Source organism: Pinus tabuliformis, chromosome 9, assembly GCF_031772625.1.
Source record: "Pinus tabuliformis cultivar Carrire ecotype Pingquan chromosome 9, CPIR1, whole genome shotgun sequence".
Lineage (NCBI taxonomy): Eukaryota > Viridiplantae > Streptophyta > Pinopsida > Pinales > Pinaceae > Pinus > Pinus tabuliformis.
The window spans coordinates 237,472,415-237,495,460 of NC_142307.1; positions in this window are offsets into that span (position 1 = coordinate 237,472,415).

The window sequence follows — 23,046 nt, forward strand, 5'->3', positions numbered from 1 at the left end:
AAGACTTAGCTAAAAAACTCATTGAAGACTTAGAAGCAACCTCATTGAAGAACTTGTGCAGTAGCAGTGTTAAAGCATTACTAAGGCAATTGTGTTGAAAACATCCTTTTGGGGCAAGCATTGTTGAAGACATTTCTAGAAGCTGACTTGGAGGCATTAGTGAAGGCCTTGATGCATGATTGAAGGCTTCATGGAATAACCTTGGATAATTTTGTTTGGGTAACATGAAGAGCAATGGTGACACCTTTATGTGAAGAACAGGGTTGTCATTGATGACGTGGCGTGGAGACTAAGTGAAGTCATTGCTGAAGATTGATAGGGCTCAATGAAGAAGACATTAGGAGCCATGAAGTACAACTAAACACATCTTGATGAATTAAAGCAAGGGTTGGAGCCGAAGAGGTTGGAGCCTTGAAAAGAAAAGGTTGGTGCCTTGGAGGATAAGGTTGGAGCCCTAGAGGATTGGTGTCTTCAAGAAGCCAGGTCAAAGCTTGTACTAGAGAAGGGTTGGTGCCCTAGGGGTTGGAGCCTCTAAATGCAAGGTTGGTTCCTTGAGAAGATAGGGTTGGTGCCCTAGAGGTCGAATCCTCACAAAAGTCCTAGTTGGTGCTTGGCAACAGGTTGGAGCTTGGAAGATTGAAGATTGGTGTCTTCATCTAAGGTTGGAGCCCTATATACATTGTACATGATTTATTGTAAATAAGAAATTAATAAAATCATTTATTCTTATTGTTCATTTTGTGTTTTAAATATAAGTGATGTAATTGGTAAAAATAACAATTGAAAAGAAATATTGATTCACCCCCTCTCAAAATTTCCAACAATTGGTATCAGAGTCCGTACCTTCACTCAAAGCCTAAGAACTTGAAGGTTGATCATTAGAACAAAAATGGAAAAGCCAAGGAAGAAAGTCTCCAATCCTCCTAAAGATGTGTCTCCCTCAACCACTGAAATTGAAGTCAATCAATTTGTGAAGCTTCCACTGTTCAATGGAAACTTTGATATAGGGAGGCAAGAATGAGGAATTTCTTAAAGACTCATGGCATTGAAGTCTGGAAATCAGTGATTGTTGATAGCATCATGGATGGAGAATACAAGGAACATAATACAAGAGAAATGAAATAAATCTTGAATGGGCTACCTGATTCTATGAAGGCCAATTTTGAAAAATGTTTGTCAGCAAAAGGCATATGGGATAAATTTCATGATATTCACTCAAAAGGAGCATTGACAATGATCTCTAGTCAAGAAAATGATGGAAAACAAGAGGGAAATCTAGAGCCCATCAAGGAAGTTGAAGATAAGAGTAATAACATCAAGGCTGAAGAAAACCTAGAAAATGAAGAAGATTTTGAAGAAGATCTCCTCACTAAACTTATGGCTGCCATGGAAGAGATTAACAATTTGAAAAAAGAAAATGAGGAACTTCAGAAGAAAGCACAATTTGGTGACAAGGACAAGACAAGGAAGGAAGTTGACATTGTCAAGCTTCAAGTACAAGAAAGAGATGAGGAGCTCACTAAGATTAAGGAAGAATTTCATCAAAACAAAAGAAAGCATCATGAAGAAGTCATATCGATGACAAATCAATTGGATAAGGCAAAGAAATGGGAAGATATCTTATCAAACCACCTTGAACAAAGGCACAAGAGCTTGAACAAACTTGAAGCAGAGATTGGTCAATACAAGGAGGAGGTCTCCTCCCTTAGATCTCAACTAGAAGAAGAAAGGAAACAAGAACAAGAATCTGAGAAGGTGATAGAAACTTTGACATGCATAGAAGGATAACTTGATGAAGCAAAAAAGGAGAGAAACACCATGATATGCCATCTAGAAGAAAAGGATGATGACATCACCAAGTTAAAATAAAAAATCACTTCTCTTAAAGCCCAATTGTGTGAATCAACCAAGATGAAGGAAGAAATGGAGATCATTCTATCAAAGAAGGATGAAGAATGCAAGAAAATGAGGGAAGAAATTGTATTTCTTAAAAAGGAAGTTGACTTGCTGAATAAGAACTTGAAAATTTCTCAAACCCTAGATGACATCCTAAGTCATCAAAGGTATCCCTTCAATAAATCAGGTCTTGGTTATTTAGGTGAATCCTCAAGAAAGAATGATGCAAACCCTAACGCTTCAAACAACAAGGATTTGAGGAAGCCTGGAAGAAATGTTGATGCTCCTAGTTCCAGAAAAGGCAAGGAGAAGAGTCAAGACAACTATGGAAGAAACACTCCTCCAAGAAGAAATGTAGATGGTCTCAAGGATGCAAGAAGTAATGATTATCATCAAAGGATCCCAAGGAAAAAGGACTTCAAAAGTACATCAAGGAAACCTTCTTCTCCCAGGTACCAAAGTATATTTCTTGGTTATTGTTATTCTTGTACGAACTTTGGGCACATGGAAAAATATTGTAGGGCATATCACAAAGATAAATATAATGGTTCCCGTCAATCTTCGAGAAGAAATTTTGCAAGAAGTCATGAATTCTTATTCATGAACAACATAGAGTGCTTCAAGTGTCATAACATTGGACATATGGCACGTGATTGTAACTTGACTTGGGCCCCTACACAAGCTAGAACTATGCCAGAGAAGAAAGTTACACAAGTATGGAGAAGGAAGCAAATTGAATCCAGAAATCTCTTGAACACTCCAGCCAACAACACATGTTGTTGACCTGATGATGTCATCCTCGATATTCCAAGTATTTGATGGGGAGACTCTGCCAAAAAGAAGACCATGCATACAGTTAGGGGGAGCTTATGATGATTAGGCATTCTTGCAGAAGCTATCTATGAATGGGCCCTATGAAATCCTTGATGAGAAACATGGACATTCATTCTTTGATAGATCACCTCTCGGGAACTTTCCATTGAAGAACATGATCCCTTATTCATCCATGAACTACTATTGAAGATCCCTTCTGTAGGTTTTAACCCCGTACAGAAATTACCTACATACAAATTCTAAAACATAGAAAATAAACAATGCGAGAGCATAACATATAAAACACATATACACAGAGATTTTTCCCTGGATCCCAAAACCAGGACTACTAGCTTGATTTTTCATTATGTTCCTTTCAATGTTACAATACATATTCATACATGCCGAAGCATCCAATACCATGGACCAAAAACCATCACGTCCAAAACCATAGACCGAAAAATCATGCAAATAACCATAGGTAGGTCTGCCAAACCTAATATAGGGTCCAAAAACAAAATTTTCTGGGGCGCTACCCCAGACCCCATAGAGTGGGGTCACCTGCACCCCTCAAACCCCCTGTTACTCCCCTCGCTATGCAATCGGTGCAATGAAAGGGGGGCTCCACCCCCGTTCTAACCCCTTGGTTAACTACGTGGGCTAGTCGTGGAAAGAATATAACACAACCCAACATTCTCCCACTTATTTTTTTCTTTCCACAAGGGGCCACAAGAGAGCTTAGTTATTTATCCAACCCTGCAATGCCCATTGTTTCTCTACACCAAGAGAACTTCTCAGAGCTCACAGATTTTTTCAATGCATCTACAGTATTATTCAAAGTGTCCACCTTTACCAACAACACCTTTTTGTCTTCTATCATATCCCTCACAAAGTGATACTGAACATCAATGTGCTTTGTCTTTGAATGATATGCATGGTTATTTTCCAAGAAAATTGCACTTTGGCTGTCAAAGTCTATCCTTATAGCTCCCTGTAATAACCCCATACTTGAACACAATCTCTGCAACCAAACTGCTTCCTTGCTTGCATGAGTGACTGCCATGTATTATGCCTCTGTAGTTGATAGTACCACTACAGATTGTTTCTTACTCATCCAACTGACTGCACCTCCAAATAGATTAAACACATACCCACTTGTAGATATTCTCTGATCCAGATCTCCAGCCCAGTCTGCATCAACAAATCCATGAATATGTAACACTCTATCCAATCCTGGTCTTCCTTGGTAGCACAAACCATAATCACTAGTGACACGCAAATACCTGAAAACCCACTTCACTACTATCCAGTGCTCCTTCCCTGGTTTTAACATAAACTTCCTCAATACTCCCACTGCATGTGCAATGTCTGGTCTAGTACAGACCATCACATACATTAGGCTACCGACTGCACTTGCATATGGACCATGGGACATGTCCTCTTCCTCTTCTTGTGTCTTGGGACACTGTTCAGCAGATAAATTTACACCTACAGGAATAGGAACCTTCATTGGTTTACTAACCCGCATATTAAACCTCTGCAATATTGTCTCGACATACTTCTACTGGTTTAACCAGAACTTCCTCTTTATCTGATCTCTTTTAATTTCGATGCCCAAAATATAGTTTGCAGCACCAAGATCTTTCATGTCGAATTTGGAGGACAAATGGGTCTTCAAATACTGGATAATTTCTTTGTCATTTCCAACCAGCAACAAATCATCCACATACAAGACCAGATAAATAAAACGGTCACCAACTAATTTAAAATACACACAGTGATCTGCTTTGCTTCTAGTGAAGCCAATTCCACGTCTAAATGTATCAAATTTCTGATACCACTTCTTTCTTACCCTTCACCGCAAAGCCTTCAGGTTTCTTCACGTAGATCTCCTCTTCTAGATCCCCATGAAGAAATGTTGTCTTCACATCCATTTGTTCTACCTCAAAATCAAAAGCAGCGACAACAGATAAAATTAATCTAATAGAAGTTACCTTGGCAACAAGAGAAAAAATATCACCAAAATCAATTCCCAACACATGGGATTAACCTTTTGCTACCAACCGAGCTTTGTATTTCCCCACCTTTCCTTCTGCATTTGTCTTCTTCTTGAACACCCATTTGCTACCAATGGGTTTCCTTCCAGCTGACAACTCACTAGATCCCAAGCCTCATTTTTGTGCAAAGATGCCATTTCATCAACCATGGCCTCTTTCCAGAGTTTTCCATCCTCTGAATCTATTGTTTCATTCACAGTTCTAGGATCATCATCAGTAATAGATAAAGCAAAATTTGAATGGAAAGAAGATGGACTATACCTTTCTGGCTACCTTCTTTCTCGAAATGATCATCTCACACCCGGAGTTTGTTGCTCTTCATCTTTTGATTCCTCCTCTGTTGTAGAGTCTGATTCCTCCTCCTTTAGCTCAAACTCTATCTTCTCAGGTTCCTTTGGTTAGACTTCATGTTTAATAACATCTTTCACCTCTCTGAACACCACATCTTGGTTGTACACAATGTTCCTTGTTACTGGGTTCCAAAGCTTATAACCCCTTAAACCATCCTTATACCTAATAAATATGCACTTTTTAGATTTACTATCCAACTTGGTTCGTTTCTCCTTTGGAACATGTACATATGCATCACATCCAAATACCCTCGGATGTGAAAGAGAGGGTTTCTTACCAGTCCATACCTCTTGTGGAGACTTATCCTCCAACGCTGATGAAGGTGATCTGTTGGCTAGGTAGCATGTTGTCTCCACCGCCTCTACCCATAATTCTTGTCCTAACCCGACACCACTGAGCATGCTTCTTGCCCTTTCCATCAACGTCTTGTTCATTCTTTCTGCAACTCCATTTTGCTGAGGTGTATATGGAGTAGTCTTCTGTTGTGCTATACCACACTTCTTACAGAATTCTTCAAATTCCTTACTACCAAACTCTCGACCATTATCTATCCTCAACACCTTTATCTTCTTCTCTGTTTGGTTTTCCACCAGAGCCTTAAATTCTTTAAACCTGTCAAAAAATTCATATTTCTTCTTAAGGAAATATATCCATGTATTCCTTGAGAAGTCATCTATAAATTATACATAGTACACAGACTTACCCAGTGATGGAACCTTCACAGGTCCAAACACATCACTGTGCACAAGCTCTAATATATGTTTCACCCTCTTACCACCAGAGGGGAAACTCACCCAATTCTGCTTCCCATATACAAAATTTTCACAGAAATCAAAATACAAAGAACTATTACTCATACCTTCTACCATACCTTTACCATGAAGTATTCAAAGGCCCTTCTCTCCATTATGTCCCAGCCTTTGATGCCACAACATGGTCTTCTCTCTAGAGACCACTAGATTTTTTGCTCCACATTCAAGAACCACGAAACTAGTGCAGCCATCAACAACAGTGCTACCTTGCAGCTTGTACAAAGTTCCAATTCAAACTCCCTGCATCAATACCAGTGCCCCCCGAACCATCTTGCAGGTATCCTTCTCGAACATTGTTTTTACACCTGCATCATCCAGCTTGCTTATAAAAATCAGATTTCTTGCTAATGCAGGAATATGCAGAACACTTGGAAGTGTTCTAACCCTTCCACCTTGCAACTTCAACTTTAATTTTTCGCAACCAATGATTCTACCCTCCCTGTCATCCCCCAAGAAGACATCACCACCATCACATTTCTCATACTCGCAGAACCATTCTCTATGGGGAGTGAAGTGAAAGGAATGCACCTGAGTCAATCAACCACGCCTCATGATATACATGTGTACTTGAAGAAGCCAAGTACACATCCCCACCTTCATCTGAGGTGGTTTTCACCTCTGTAGAAGGAGCATCATCGGATCCCTTTCCTTTATCAAGAGATTTAGATTTACAGTCCCTTTTGTAGTGCCCTTCCTTTCCGCATTTCCAGCACACTACCTTTACAGGTTTTCCCAGAGATTTAGATCTCCCTCTAGATTTAGATCTCCCACTCGATGACTTATTTTTGTATCTGTTATGGGACCATCCTTGTACAGACAAGGCATCACCATTTTGGATCTCCATATTTTTCCCTCTCACCTCCTCCATCAGGAAGGATGAGACTATTTCATCAAACTGCAAAGCAGTTGTATTGCTACCTATTGCAATAACCAGACTATCCCACGAATCTAGTAGAGAACACAACAAATTGATGCACTTATCTTCATCTGAAATTTTAGTATCAACAGATGATAACTGACTTACCACAATATTAAATGCGTTCAGATGCTCTGTCACCGAGTCTCCAACTTTCATCCTCAAGTTATACAAATTTTTCCGCAGGAACAGTTTATTCACCAAAGATTAGACTGGTACAAACTCCCTAATTTGTCCCACAAATCCTTAGCTGTAGCTTTCCTTGACACATTCAACAATACTGAATCTGAGACACACAATCATATTGTGCTCTTTTCCTTCCGATCTAACTTCTTCCAATCTTCATCGGACACTCCCATTAGTTTAGTACCCAGATCTACTGTGATCCACTGATCTTTATCCACCAACAAATCCTCCATCTTGAGTTTCCACAACTCAAAACTTTGACCATTAAATTTCTCTATCTCTATCTTTCCACTACTTGCCATATTCTTTCACCACCAGAATCGATATTGTAGATCTCCCACTGAACAGGGTCTACCACAGGCCCGAGTGAAACCCCTCAGCAACAAAGGCATCCCCTTGAAGCCAAAACAGTTCTGATACCAAATGTAGGTTTTAACCCCGTACAAAAAATTACCTGCATACGAATTCTAAAACACAGAAAATAAACAATGCCAGAGCATAACACATAAAACACATATACACAGAGATTTTCCCCTGGATCTCAAAACTGGGACTACTAGCTTGATTTTTCATTATGTTCCTTTCAATGTTACAATACATATTTATACATGCCAAAGCATCCAATACCATGGACTGAAAACCATCGTGATGGTAGGGTTACCCCCGCTTACACCCACAGTATGCATGTAAAATGCATAAACACATTTTTCCTAGGTATTTAACTCTCCAAGGATTCAAATCTTCATCCATCAATGGTTAAGGCCCCTTCATCAGTTCCTATGCTGAATGATTTACTAATGCCCAACATAGGCTAACCCCTGGTCCATATACACTTATCGGGACTTTAAAACCCTTCACAACCTTCATTAACCCTTATACACCCTTCGTTAACCCTTTAACCACACATATGTAACCTTCTCCTCTTTTAACATTGGTTAAATATGTTTTAATGTATAAACCTTCTCATCGGCGCTATTTTCCTTTATAACCCTTTTACAAAGGAAATACCACAAAACATTCATAAACTTACCTTTTCCGCCTTTATACGACCTTTGTACACTTTCTGAGGTTACCTTTATCGCAATTAGGTATTGCTTCTCCGCGGGTCACATTACACACTCATTCCGCTTTCCTGATATGCGATCATATAACTTTCCAAAATACACAGGAAAACACCGAAAACAAAGGAAAACCCCACTTTGCTCTTGGACCGGATCTCAAATCTTATAAACCCGCATATATAAATATCGTCGGGTCCGCTCCTTCAAGCCTCTCCACAATGCTCCACCAATCATTCCAATCTCCAATACCTCTGATCTCCAATCTCCGCTTATTGGCTAACGGTGCATCGACATTGCACAGTCCACCAGCCTTTGACCTCTGTCTAATGCGATTGCGATTAGATCGTGACCGTTGATCGGTTCTCGATCCAACGGTCGATATCCTTTCCCGATGCAAAGTCACTGACAATCCTCCGCCGTTGATCTACACTTAGTAGATCCAACGGTCTACCATGAATTTGGATAGACAACAGGCATGGGGTTTAACTACCCGATAAAGCAGTTTCCCCTCTCCACTTCTCTGCTACGTGTCGCGTTATGAATGGAATCGGAAGGCTAACCTTCGATACCATTTACCACTTCTTTGCCGCCCGAAATACCACTTAAGGTTATAAACCCGCCTTCCTTCGTTAAAGTTTGCTAATGTGATATTTCAACACTACCTCATGCGACATGATCTGGACCGTTGATCTATAAGATCCAATGGTTGCTGTGTACTAACACTTCACTTCTCCGTTCATCCCTTTTTACTTGGTTTTTACGTTGTTTCTTCAATTTTTCTCTGTGGTTCGGTTCTTCAAAAGGTTCTGGTCTTTTGCTATTTCGCTGCGCACTCTTCCTCCTGGCTTAACTTCACATGTTCTTTTGATCAATGTCACTTTAGAGCATTTCTCGATCCTTCAAGTGGATTCAATGATCCATTACGATTCCTTCAAATCGTTCTTCTCCTCTGCGTAGTTCTTTAGAACTCTGCCTGCAACCTTTGTTACAGAACCTACGAATTCATGCATAAATCAATCATTACATACTTATTTCACACATTACACAGTTCCCGAATGAACCTCTGTATATATAAATATGAACAACTGATTACAATCGAGACTTCTCTGTCTCTCACAGGCCTGTTCTTCAATATCAGTGGCCTCCTCCTCCTCTGCCCGTAGGCTTACATTTATACCAGAGAGTTCTATTGAACTAATTCTAGTTCAATTCCTAAATCTACTGAACTGACTCCTAAATCCTCTATGTCCACTTCTAACTTCATTTAATTCCTAAGAACTCTCTCTAGTTCCTCGAATCATGAACTGCTTTAAGAGTTATATTTGACTTTTAACTCTTTTGTCTTTATTAACCACTCATGTTCTCATTTATTCGAGAGCATTTACAAACAACCTCACATTATCTAATTAATGCTTATCCTACTCACTCAAAAGCCTAAATGTTACATTAATTCATCACTTAGGAATCTAACTTCCTTAAAACACTTGACCCCCTATGTCTAATAAATACAATAATTTTCTATTGGGTTGAATGCTCCTGCATCATACTCCCAAAGTAGAAAATATTCATGATCTCTTGATCACGTGTCTTCTTAAGTTGATAGAAAACCTCCAGGGTAGCAAACTTTAGTTTGTAACTGTCTGAAAGTTTTGTTCCTTTGTTGCTGTTGTACTTTTGTTGTATTTTGCTCGATCTTCTTCTCCTTGTCAATCAGGTTCATACTCTGATTGATCATCCTTCCTGCTGCTATCATTCTCCTCCCTATGGCATGTTTCATCATTAACTGCCACAATTCTTCAATCTCTGTCTCCAGTTTATCCTTGGACTGGTCCATACTTTGCCACTTACTTCTGCCTCTTTCTCTTTGTTTCAAGTTGTTGTTGTTGTCCACTAACTCTTCAAACTGTTGTTGGTTACTTTCACTTTGTAGTTGTTGGTCTACTTTTTCTTCCACTTTTTCTCTTGCTCCAACTTTTGCTATGCTTACTACCTCCCTATCATCCTTACCCTCTTTCATGATTATTTTTTTCTACACTGAATCATGACTTTCCAACATTCTCTCCAACAATTGAGCATCTCTATTCCATGGATTAAATTCTTCCACAGAATCTTCTTCTTTCATCTTTATTTGGCTTCTCATCTGTGCCAAATTTCCTCCAGCATCTGCAACAAAACCTACACTCACAAAACACTTGTTAAAATCAGAAACATAAGGCTTTTGTTCCTTATCTTCATTTGGAAACAATTCAATTTGTTGTTCTGTTTCTTTCTCATCTGTCAGCACATCAGTATGTTGTTTTGAATTCTCAAAAGAATTCATGAGACTGTCAACTGGTCTCTCCCTCACAACATCTGCTCTAATGATGTCTTCCTGCTCTTGTCCACTGTAGTGAACTCCTTCTTCTGCAATCACATTATCATACTCTGAATTTTCCAACAAATATTCCAGCAATGCAATTTATCTATGATACTTCATAAGTACTTCATCATCACTTATTATTCCTGCATTAATTCGAAAAACACAAGCTTCAACAGTCTCAACTATTGCTTCACATATCAACTTTTCAGACTGAATTTCATCTCCTTCTTTCACAAGAAATTCTTCCTGTGTTGTCACAGTTTCAAATATCAATGCATTATCAAATTCTTTCTGCTACAATAAATCACTACTTCTCTCATTTAAGAGACATTCTCCATCCTCCTTTACTTCATAGTTTTTATCTTCTGAAAGATACTTCTCCATACTTCTGATAGTTTCAAAAGATTTCTCATCCTCTGCAAAACACTCCTTTGTTAGTGTTCCTTCTCCCAAGGTTAAATCCTTTACATAGGTTTCTTCCTTCTTAACATCTTTCAGTAGATCTCCTTCTTTCTCACTATTTGTCTCAACAATTTCCATGGCTATTTCCATTGTGCCTATCATTATAGTGAACTGATGATCCTTTACTATGTTTTCAGCTAACATAGTCTCTTCTTCAATTTTTTCTTTGATCTCTCGTTGTTTACCTTCTCCAAGAGCTATCCTTGTCTTACTATCTGCATTAATATTCTCCTTCATTTGTTCTGCATCTACAGACAAACTATCAGTCTTAAAAACATAAAACCCTATGGTCCCACTTGATGTTTTAGCCATCATATCTCCTTGTTGTTCTAAATCCTTCATATGATTCAGAAATTCTTCTATGGTCTCCTCTTCAATCTCCTCAAGCCCTTCACTTGGTTGCTTAATATCTTTCTCCAACTATATATGAGACCTATCTATCTCATCTTCTTCCAGAAAAGAATTTAGGTTCTACTTGTCTTCTTCCTCCTTTATGACAATATCAGCAAATTGTCCTCTATCTCTGGAACCTCCTTTGAACACTTCTGTCTGCTCCTTCTAGGCTTCAACTCATCTGCACTTCTCAAGAACACAACTTTACTCTTGTATTTCAATCACAATGGAAATACTTGGTTCTGGCCACCTCTTCTTTCACGTAGAAAGTCTTACCATCTTCCTTCATCCCTTAGCAATTCTACCCACATCCTCTGTGGAATTGCCTTTGTGATCTGCAACAATCCCTCTGCAGTAACAAGTCTCCTTCTTGCTACATATGCCTCAATAAGCTTCTCTCCTTTGAGCTCAGTCTTAGCATCTCTCTAGTTCTTTCCTTTGGAACCAATTGAGCACTCCTTGCTCTAGATTGCGGCAACCTTCACACCTTCTTATGTTGTCACCTATGCATAAATGTATAAACACACATTCTCAAATCAAAACAGAACATATCACCTCACCTTCAAGATCTTAGCATGATCTTGTTTCACCATTCCACCTGTACCTTGAATGGATTGTCCTATGTCTCTTGCATCTGCAAGTTCTGCTACACATCACCTCTGTGTGCCTACTTTCTGTTAGATTAGAATCTAATCCTTCCTTGCCTACATAAACATCTTTGACACATAACTTTGTTCTCAATTATTTCACATAGAATTTCTTTGTTCTGTTTTAATACCAATTGTTTCAATTACAATTCTACTCTAATACCAAATGATGGCAGGGTTACCCCCACTTACACCCACAGTATGCATGTAAAATGCATAAACACATTTGTCTCAGGTATTTAAATCTCCAAGGAGTCAAATATTCATCCATCAATGGTCAAGGCCCCTTCATCTGTTCATATGCTGAATGATTTACTAATGCCCAACATAGGCTAAACCATGGTCCATATACACTTATCGGGACTTTAAAACCCTTCACAACCTTCATTAACCCTAATGCACCCTTCGTTAACCCTTTAACCACACATATGTAACCTTTTCCTCTCTTAACGTTGGTTAAATATATTTTAACATATAAACCTTCTCATCGGAGCTATTTTCCTTTATAACCCTTTTACAAAGGAAATACCACAAAACATTCATAAACTTACCTTTTCCGCCTTTATACGGCCTTTGCACACTTCCCGAGGTTACCTTTATCGCAATCGGGTATCACTTCTCCGCAGGTCACATTACACACCCCTTCCGCTTTGCCGATATGCAATCATATAACTTTCCAAATTACACAGGAAAACACCAGAAAACAATGGAAAACCCCACTTTTCTCTTGGACCGGATCTCAAATATTATAAACCTGCATATATAAATATCATTGTTTCTGCTCCTTCGGGCCTCTCCGCAGCACTCCGCTGATCATTCCAATCTCTGATACATCTGATCTCTGATCTCCACTTATTGGCTATCGGTGCATCGGCATTTCACAGTCCACCAGCCTTTGACCTCTGTCTAATGCGATTGTGATTAGATCACGACCGTTGATCGGTTCTCGATCCAACGATCAATATCATTTCCCGATGCAAAGTCGCCGAGAGTCCTCCATCGTTTATCTACACTTAGTAGATCCAACGGTCTTCCATGAATTCGGATAGACAACAGACATGGGGTTTAACCACCCGATAAAGCGGTTTCCCCTCTCCACTTCTCTGCTATGTGGTGGGTTATGAATGGAATCGAAAGGCTAACCTTTGATACCATTTACCACTTCTTTACTGCCCGAAATACCACTTAAGGTTATAAACTTGCCTTCCTTAATTAAATTTTGTCAATGCAATATTTCAACACTACCTCATGCGACATGATTTGGACCGGTTATCTATAAGATCCAACGGTTGTTGTGTACTAACACTTCACTTCTCCGTTCATCCCTTTTTACTTGTTTTTACGTATTTTCTTCAATTTTTCTCTTTGGTTCAGTTCTTCAAAAGGTTCTGGTCTTCTGCTATTTCACTGCGCACTCTTCCTCCTAGCTTAACTTCGCATGTTCTTTTGATCGATGTCACTTAAGAGCATTTATCGATCCCTCAAGTGGATTCAATGATCCATTACGATTCCTTCAAATCATTCTTCTCCTCTGCATAGTTCTTTAGAACTCTACCTACAACCTTTGTTACAGAACCTACAAATTCATGCATAAATCAATCATTACATACTTATTTCACACATTACACAGTTCCCGAATGATTCTTTGTATATATAAATATGAACAAATGATTACAATCGAGACTTCTCTATCTCTCACAGGCTTGTTCTTCAATTTCAGTGGCCTCCTCCTCCTCTTCCCGTAGGCTTACATTTATACCATAGAGTTCTGTTGAACTAATTCTGGTTCAATTCCTAAATCTACTGAACTAACTCCTAAATCCTCTATGTCCACTTCTAACTTCATTTAATTCCTAAGAACTCTCTCTAGTTCCTCGAATCATGAACTGCTTTAAGAGTTATATTTGACTTTTAACTCTTTTGTCTTTATTAACCACTCATGTTCTCATTTATTCGAAAGAATTTACAAACAAACCTACATTATCTAATTAATTCTTATCCTATCACTCAAAAGCCTAAATGTTACATTAATTCATCACTTAGGAATCTAACTTCCTTAAAACACTTGACCCCCTATGTCTACTAAATACAATGATTTTCTCTTGGGTTGAATGATCCTGCATCACATCGCGTCCAAAACCATTGACCGAAAAATCATGCACAAAACCATAGGTAGGTCCGCCCAACCTATTATAAGGTCCAAAAACAAAATTTTCTAGGGCGCTGCCCTAGACCCCATAGAGTGGGGTTACCTGCACCCCTCAAACCCCTTGTGACTCCTCCCGCTACACAATCGGCGCAATAAAGGGCGGGCTCCACCCACCTTCTAGCCCCCCGGTTAAATATGTGGGCTAGTCGTGGAAAGGATATAACACAACCCAACATGTTCCACTTGATCACTAAGCAAGTAAACTTTCATGAGCTAGAGGAGGTCGTGCAGATAGGGGGAGTTGGTTCATCATATAAGGAAATGCAAACACATCTATTATGGACCACATTGCCAAAAAGAAGAGCATCTTGACAGAGGGAGAAACACATCTATCATGGAGAACTATCATTGATGAAGATAATACAATAAATCAGCATGTCAAGAAGCAACTTGATAGGGGGAGTACTTGGGCACCCCATTTTCGATTGATGTCAAAGGGGGAGAGAATGCTGAAAGCGGGGAGTATTCCCATCAATGACAAAGGAGGAGATTGTTGGGTATGGTTGTCATTGATGTCAATATGATGTCATGTCCCGCATTGTTGAAGCTAACCCTATGTGTCATTGATGATGACAAATGCTAGAATCACTTAAGTCAATATGATGTCAAGTCATTAATGAAGTTAACCCCAAGGAAATTAATATAGTTGAAGATAAAGGAAGCCCTAACCTTAGATGTTGTGAATTTACACCAAACACTTGTTGAAGATGTTAAAGATACCCTAAATTCATATATGAAACACTATATTCATATTCTACATGCATGAAAAATACTAAATGCATATGAAGCCTTACACACATAAATGATCCCAACTAACCTTGCAAATGAATAGCATTTAAGGAACAATTTTGAAAGGCCCCTATACAAGAATTCATGAATGAGGGAATCAAGAACATGAAGAGGAACAAACATAATGACATGAAGACAAGGACATTAATTGTGAAGACAATTAACGAAGGAATCATCCATGAAGAGGAAGCCCATCTATGAAAGAATGTTGATGTCCTATATTTCTGCACTCATAAATATCAGTCACATTAAAAAATAATTTTTGCTACCTTAGAGGAAGAATTCTTCCATGAGACCTACACCATCTTAAATAGAATAATTTTTCCTTTCCAACGAGCTATTACATGTCCCAAAATTCCAAGCGGTCGGAAAGTTATTGATTTTTTAAGTTAAGGTATAATTTCTGGCCAGCAAGCCAACCTGAACGTGTAAATTCAAGTCGGCCTACCTTTATGATGTGACCATTCAATTCATGAACGAAATGTGTATATATAGAAACCACAGACCTCATTTCTCCTCAACAATTTCGGTGATTATTTCAGAGAAGGAGCACAGAATTAAAAGGAGGACGAGGAGCACATTATAAAACATTGTTTGGGCAACTTTTTAAGGAGGCCGAGGAGGAATACCTCTGTGGTATTCTAGATCTGTGGAGACACTACATTGCAGCAGACTTCAGATTTATGACAGTCTACTTGAAATCTTGGATTGCAGTCCTGTGGAAGAATTACAATCTTGGATCTATGGTTATTTGGGTTGGGTTATCACTCAAGGTTGGAAAAGAAGCACAGATTGTTGACTAGTTAAATTGCAGTCCTGTGGTGGTGGACCTTGGGCTTAGTGTTGAAGGTTTAGAGCTGCTGCAGCCATTGTGGAAAGGAGTTTAATTCCTTTTGAAGACTAAATTTAAACAAGACCTATTCAATCCAGGAGCAGTCTACTATTAAGGGCTTCCTTGTAGATTTTCTGAAGTAACCTTTAAGTGGAACTTGAAGTAGTGTTGGGCAGAACTTTAAACACTGTTATAGCATATTTGAAGTAGCCTTTTGTGCATGTTCTAGAAGATATTCATTAACCATATTTGTGGGCCAACCTGTGAAGCATTTATTGGTATTCCTAGATTATTGCTTGGACCATCATTGAATACAACTTGAAGCATAATTTGAGGCTTTATTGAAGGTTGATTTTGAATCAGACATTGAAGCAGAATTGAAGTACCCTTCAAGTCTTGTTGAAGAACATTGTAAGAGTGGTGTGCAGATCTATTGAGAATATCTTGGGGCAGACTACTAAATACAACTTAATCATTGAAGACTTGTTGAAGAAGACTTAGCTGAACAACTCATTGAAGACTTAGAAGCAGCCTCATTGAAGAACTTGTGTAGCAGCAGTGTTAAAGCATTACTAAGGCAATTGTGTTGAAAACATCTTGTTGGGGCAAGCATTGTTGAAGACATTTTTAGAAGCTGACTTGGAGGCATTAGTGAAGACCTTGATGCATGATTGAAGACCTCATGGAATAACCTTGGAGAATTTTGTTTGGGTAACATGAAGAGCAATGGTGACACCTTCATGTGAAGAACAAGGTTGTCATTGATGACATGACATGGAGACTAAGTGAAGGCATTGCTGAAGATTGATAGGGCTTGGTGAAGAAGACATTGGGAGCCGTGAAGTACAACTAAACACATCTTGATGAAGTAAAGCAAGGGTTGGAGCCCAAGAGGTTGGAGCCTCGAAAAGACAAGGTTGGTGCCTTGGAGGATAGGGTTGGAGCCCTAGAGGATTGGTGTCCTCAAGAAACCAAGTTGGAGCCTGTACCAGAGAAGGGTTGGTGCCCTAGGGGTTGGAGCCTCTAAACGCAAGGTTAATGCCTTTAGAATATACGGCTGGTTCCCTAGAGGTCGGAGCCTCACAAAATTCCAAGTTGGTTCTTGGGAACAGGTTGGAGCCTAGGAGATTGAAGATTGGTGTCTTCATCTAAGATTTTACATGATTTATTGTAAATAAGAAATTAATAAAAGCATTTATTCTTATTGTTCATTTTATGTTCTAAATATAAGTGATCTAACTAGTAAAAATAACAATTGAAAAGAAATATTGATTCACCCCCCTCTCAGTATTTCCAACAAATTTCTCATATTAACATAGGAAAATACCAACCAAGGAAAGGACTTCCACTTACCACCTAACCATATATTTTGCTGAACAAAATATCTCTTTCATCCAATCACCCTCATGCCATATTCCAAGCATGAATGTGGGATCTCATGGAATAAACCAATACAAAACCAAACCAGGGCTTCCAGATGCCAACTACCTCAACCTTCAACCATTGATTCCACCTCTACGGTCATACATCACTAACGCCAACCAGATCGGTCTCCACCCAAGATGTCCAAGGCTCCAAGAACTAGTAGCTCAACCCACAACCTTCCAGGGCTCTAGATATTTTGTCCAAACCAACTCTAGGGACTAGTAACTCAGCCCACCAAGGGCTTCGAAGAATTTTTCCCAACATAGGCTCTAGGAATAGTAACTCAACCATAGTTGTTCCATGATTTCCAGATTGTTTGTTCCAACCCACATCCATAAGGAATTATGAGCACCAATCAATGAATAGTAAAGTGGAAAAAACCACAACACAATGAATATCCAGGAAATGGCAAGGCAAGGCTAAAACCACTATCAATCCAGGATATCCTCCATGCTAATGACAACACATAACCAAAAAATCACATGCATATATCATGCATCCATAAATCAACAAGGAAATCATACATACAACTTGTTACTTGCAAATGAATCCAGTTTTAGCCATTGATCCACCTATTCCCTTGCATTTTAAATGCTTTCCTTTGCCTTCTTTCTCCAAATCCAATGTATGCCAAAGCGCTCTAAGAATGCTCCAAGATTTCTCTAATTGTGCAAGAGTGTGAGAGAATGAGAGAATAGAAGAGAGCTCCACCCAAAAACTATCAAAAGGATAACAATTGATCCTTATAATCCTTTTTATCATTGGGGCCTTTAATTTTTTCATTTTCCTTAATTTTTCCTTGAATTTCCCTCTCATGTAAATCTGTGACTCTTCCCCTTCCTTTTCTCCTATTTTCATTTATTTCCTAAATAAAATGCCAATTATTTCCTCTTTGGATTTTCCAATTTCCATAGCAATTTATTAATCATCAATGATAGTCGTTACTATGTTTTTCTCAACATTCATCTTGGAATATGTGTCCCATGACCTTGGTATTATATTTTGTTTACATGAAAATCAACCAAGGGTGGTTACAAACCCCTCCCCCTTGGGGGAACACCGTCCCTGATGTTCAAGGACACTTATAAACCAACAAAACACATGCTGCCCATGGAGCTTTCTAACACGAATCTATACAACATTTACATCATACCATACTGTCAAAACCATGACCATCATACCATGAACACCATGCCGCTTATTGGATCTTTAGAAACATAAATTGATGCGGTATTTACAACATACATATTCATATACATACAATCAACACAACATCAAGTACATATACCAGAATACATTCGCTCAACTAGAAAATAGAAAAGGATACATAGCCCGCATTTGACCAACCATCTCCCATGTAGCTTCATCGAGCCCAAAGTGTTTCCACTACAATTTAACGTACTCGATTTCTTTTTTCTGAAAAATGAGTTGTTTCCACTGAAATATGCATGTGGTTATGGTTGGAATTCTCCCTCTGGTTCCACCTACAATATAGACCAGTCAATCACATGATCAACATCCTGGACATAATTCTTAAGCAATAAAAATGGAAAAAATCATGGAATTTTAGTGTTGGAGGTCGTACAAGTCTGTAGGCCATAGGTCCAATCCTCTGAAGGATCTCAAAAGGCCCACAATACCAAGGTGCTAACGTGGCACATGATCCAATCCTCAAGGAGCTCTTCTTGGTATTGAGGCACAAGTACACATGTTCCCCAACTTGAAACTTGTTAAATACCCTGGGTTGATCTGCATAATTCTTCTCCCTGTCCTATGCTACCTTTAGATTCCTTTTGATAACATGAATTTTTTGTTCCATTTCTTCCAACATATGTAGTCCAATCAATGCCCTATTCATTGGATCACTCCAGTTCGTAGGAGTATTACAAATCCGACCATAAAGTTCCTCAAACAGACTTATCTTCAAGGACTCCTGATACCCGTTGTTATATGTAAATTCCACCAATGGAAGATACTCTTCCCACTTCCAATGATGATGCATAATGTACATCCTCAACATGTCCTTAAGAATCTTCTTAACACTCTTTTTCTGTCCATTTGTGTGTGGATGATAAGTTGTGCTGAAGGCTAACTTTGTCCTCAAACCTGCAAAGAACTCCTTCCAAAACCTAGAAGTGAACTTGGAATTTCTATCAAATACAATCTTCTTAGGAACACCATGTAACCTCAATATCTCTCTGATGAAAATCTGAGCTATGTCACTAATGAAATTCATAGACTTAACTGTAATGAAATGAGTTACCTTACTTAACTTGTCAACGACAACCATGATGGAATCATGCTGCTTCGATGTCCTTGGAAAACCTTTAATGAAGTCCATGGAAATGACCTCCCATTTCCATTATGGAATTGGAATCGATTACAATAAACCATCTAGATGCTTACACTCTACTTTTACCTGCTAACAATCCAAACACCTCGCAACAAACTCAGTCACCTCTTTATTTAAGCTTAATCAAAGGTAGAATTTCTTCACAACTAATGTCCTCTAATATCCCGAGTGACCTAAATACGGCTTGACGTGAAATTCCCACAAGATAAGCTTCTTAAGCTCACTATCATCTGACACATAAATATTGTTCCTGAATCTGACCAGGCCATCTATTGTGAGATGATACTCCTCATACCTATTACCTATACCTTGCTACTGTAATATGTGCTCAAGCTACAGGTACCTGTCATCCTGTTTTCCTCCCTACCAGATCTGCTCTTGCAAATATATCCCATAAGAACTCATAGCTGCAATGTGATTTACATGTACTATTCTACTAAGAGCATCTGTAACCTTGTTCTCCTTTCCCTCAATGTATCTAATCTCGAAGTCAAACTCACTGAGAGTAGCTAACCAACTAGCTTGCCTGGCATTTAGATTAAGTTGGTCAAACATGTATCTCATCATACAGTGATCACTTATCAAAACAAACCTCCTGTAAAAATGCCTCCACATCTTTAATTCATGAATGATTGCTTCCAACTCAAGATCACAAGTCACATAATTTTGCTCGTGCTCATTGAGTTTCCTTAACTCGTTGCATACCACATGTCCCTCCTGCATCATAACTCCACCAAGTACCCTCTTGCAAGCATCTGTACATACCACAAACTCTTTATGTGGATCTGAAATCTTCAGGACTAGAGAATTTTAAAGCAACTGCTTCAACTACTCAAAACTAGTTGCACATTCCTCTGTCCATTCAAACTTCTTTCCTTTTCTTTGCAATGATGTAATAACAAAGAAAAATTGTGATAAGTTCCTGATGAACCTCTTATAATAACCTGCTAGTCCTATTAATGATCTGACCTCATCCACACTCCTAGGAGTTTCCCATTCCATGATAGCTCTAATATTTTACAGGTCCACTGTTATACCTTCCTTGGAAACAACATGCCCCAAGTAATGAACTTTTGTCTGAAAGAAACTGCATTTGTTGAGCTTGGCATATAACTGATGATCTCTCAGCAATATTAATAATGTTGTTAGATGTTTTTCATGCTCTTCCTCATTCTTAGAATATATCAATATGTCATCAATGAATATTATCAAAAACTTGTCTAGATAAGGATGAACCACATTATTCATCAAACACATGAAAGTAATTTCATCATTAGTCAAACCAAAGGAACCACTACAAACTCATAACTCCCATACCTAGTCTAGAATGTGGTTTTTAAGATGTCATCTTCTTTGATACGCACCTCATGCTATCCTGATCTCAAATAAATCTTCGAGAATACTGCTACTCCCTAAACTGATCAAACAAGTCATCAATCCGCAGAAAAGGATACCTATTCTTTATCGTAACCTTTCTCAATTTCTTGTAATCAATGCATAACATGAGAGTATCATCCTTCTTCTTTAAAACCAATATTGGTGCATCCCAAGGCGACACACTTGGCCTAATGTATCCCTTGTCAATCATTTCCTTAAGCTGCAACTTCAATTCCACTAACTCCAGAGTACTCATCCTTTAAGGTGCCTTAGATGTCGGTGTTGCTCCTGAAATCAATTCAATAGAAAATTCCACTTCCCTATGAGGTGGTACTTATGAAATATCTATTGGGAATACATCCTAAAACTGCTACAACATTGGATACCTCTTCAAGACTTCGACATCCTCAGCATCCTTCCCTTTGTCACTGGAAATATGAACTAAAAATAATACATACCCTTTCCTACTATTGTGGTTTGCCTGCATAGCTGTAACCGTTCTCATTGACATAGGCTTCTTCTTACCGTGAAATATTCTTCTCTCTCCATCATCATACAAGCACTTAATAGCCTTATCATAGAAATTTGCCTTCGTATTGTGAATGTACAACCAATCCATACCCAACAACATAATGTTTGATTCGAATGGAAGCACATTTAGATGCGATGATGTAGACATATTTTTCATCTCAAATGCATAAGATATCACCCAATGAGGAATCCTTTTCTTAGTAATTGTAGCCAATTTCACCAACCAAGACTCTGCATGCACTTCTTTATTCAAGCAACACTTATCCACCAGGTCGGGATTGATATAACTATAGTTAGATCCTAGGTCAATCAAAATAGAAACAAGTTGATCACAAAGCTTACCTTCCATCTTGATAATAAAACATTAAACAAATTTGAGGTCAAAAATGGCCCTTAAAGAAAAAATGTACAACCAAAATAAACTTTATAACAACCAATAGGATTCAAGATGATGATGTCAACCATGGGGGATGATTCACCATTTTTGGAGTTAAAAAGTGAAAAAGGTTACAAAATTAGGAAAATAGAAAAACTACTTTTTAACTCATAGTTTCAACTTATCTCCCTACGATTTTACCCAAATTTCAAGCAAGAGCACTACTTGGATGTGGAATTTAAATCCTCATCTAAGGAGCAACCATGTCGCATACTTTTGATGGACACTGCTACACGAAAAATGAGAAATATATGAACGCTTTTCATGTATTTGTCATTTTTTTTGTAGTAAGGTCCATCAAAAGTAAGCAACATGGGTAATCCTTCGATGAAGAATTAAAGTATGCATCCAACGAGTGATTTCGCTCAAAATTTGAGGAAAACCGTAGGGTGATAAGTTGAAAATACGAGTTGAAAAAGTAGTTTTTTCTTTTTTCCCTTTAAAATTTGATGATGTAATATAATCTTATTTTATTTTATTATTGTCAGGCCTGGGTAACTCCAGCTATTGATGAACGCAAGACAACTTTATATTTCACATTAGATAACAATTATTTATATACAAGAGAAACGGATCAGTTCATCTTCTAGATGACTGTCCGGCTTCACCTCATCCGTTTCGGATTAGGTGTTAACATTCCCCCCCTTAATCTGAAGGGATGTTGGTGAGTCCAAGCATCGTTCTGAATCTTTCAAGCTTTTCTCTTCCAAGCGCTTTGGTGAAGATGTCTGCAATTTGTTCGTTTGTGGAACAATGACGGAGATGGATTGTTTTGGCCTCAACATGATGTCGGATCAGATGATATTTAGTATTGATGTGCTTAGTACGATCATGGAACTTTGGATTTTTGGCCAACTTTATTGCAGATGTGTTATCAATCATGAGTGGAGTAGATTGTATTTGTTTTACTTGCAAATCTTCAAGAATTTTCCTGAGCCACACAATTTCTTTCGTTGCTTCAGCTGCTGCCACGTATTCTGCTTCTGTTGTGGAATCCGCTGGTACTGATTGTTTGCGTGATCTCCAGGAGACAGCTCCTGATCCAAGACTCATAGCATATCCTGAAGTAGATACCCCAGTTTCTTTGTCTCCATCGAAGTAATCAGAGTATCCAATCAAGTTGAAGTCGTCCACCTGTGTA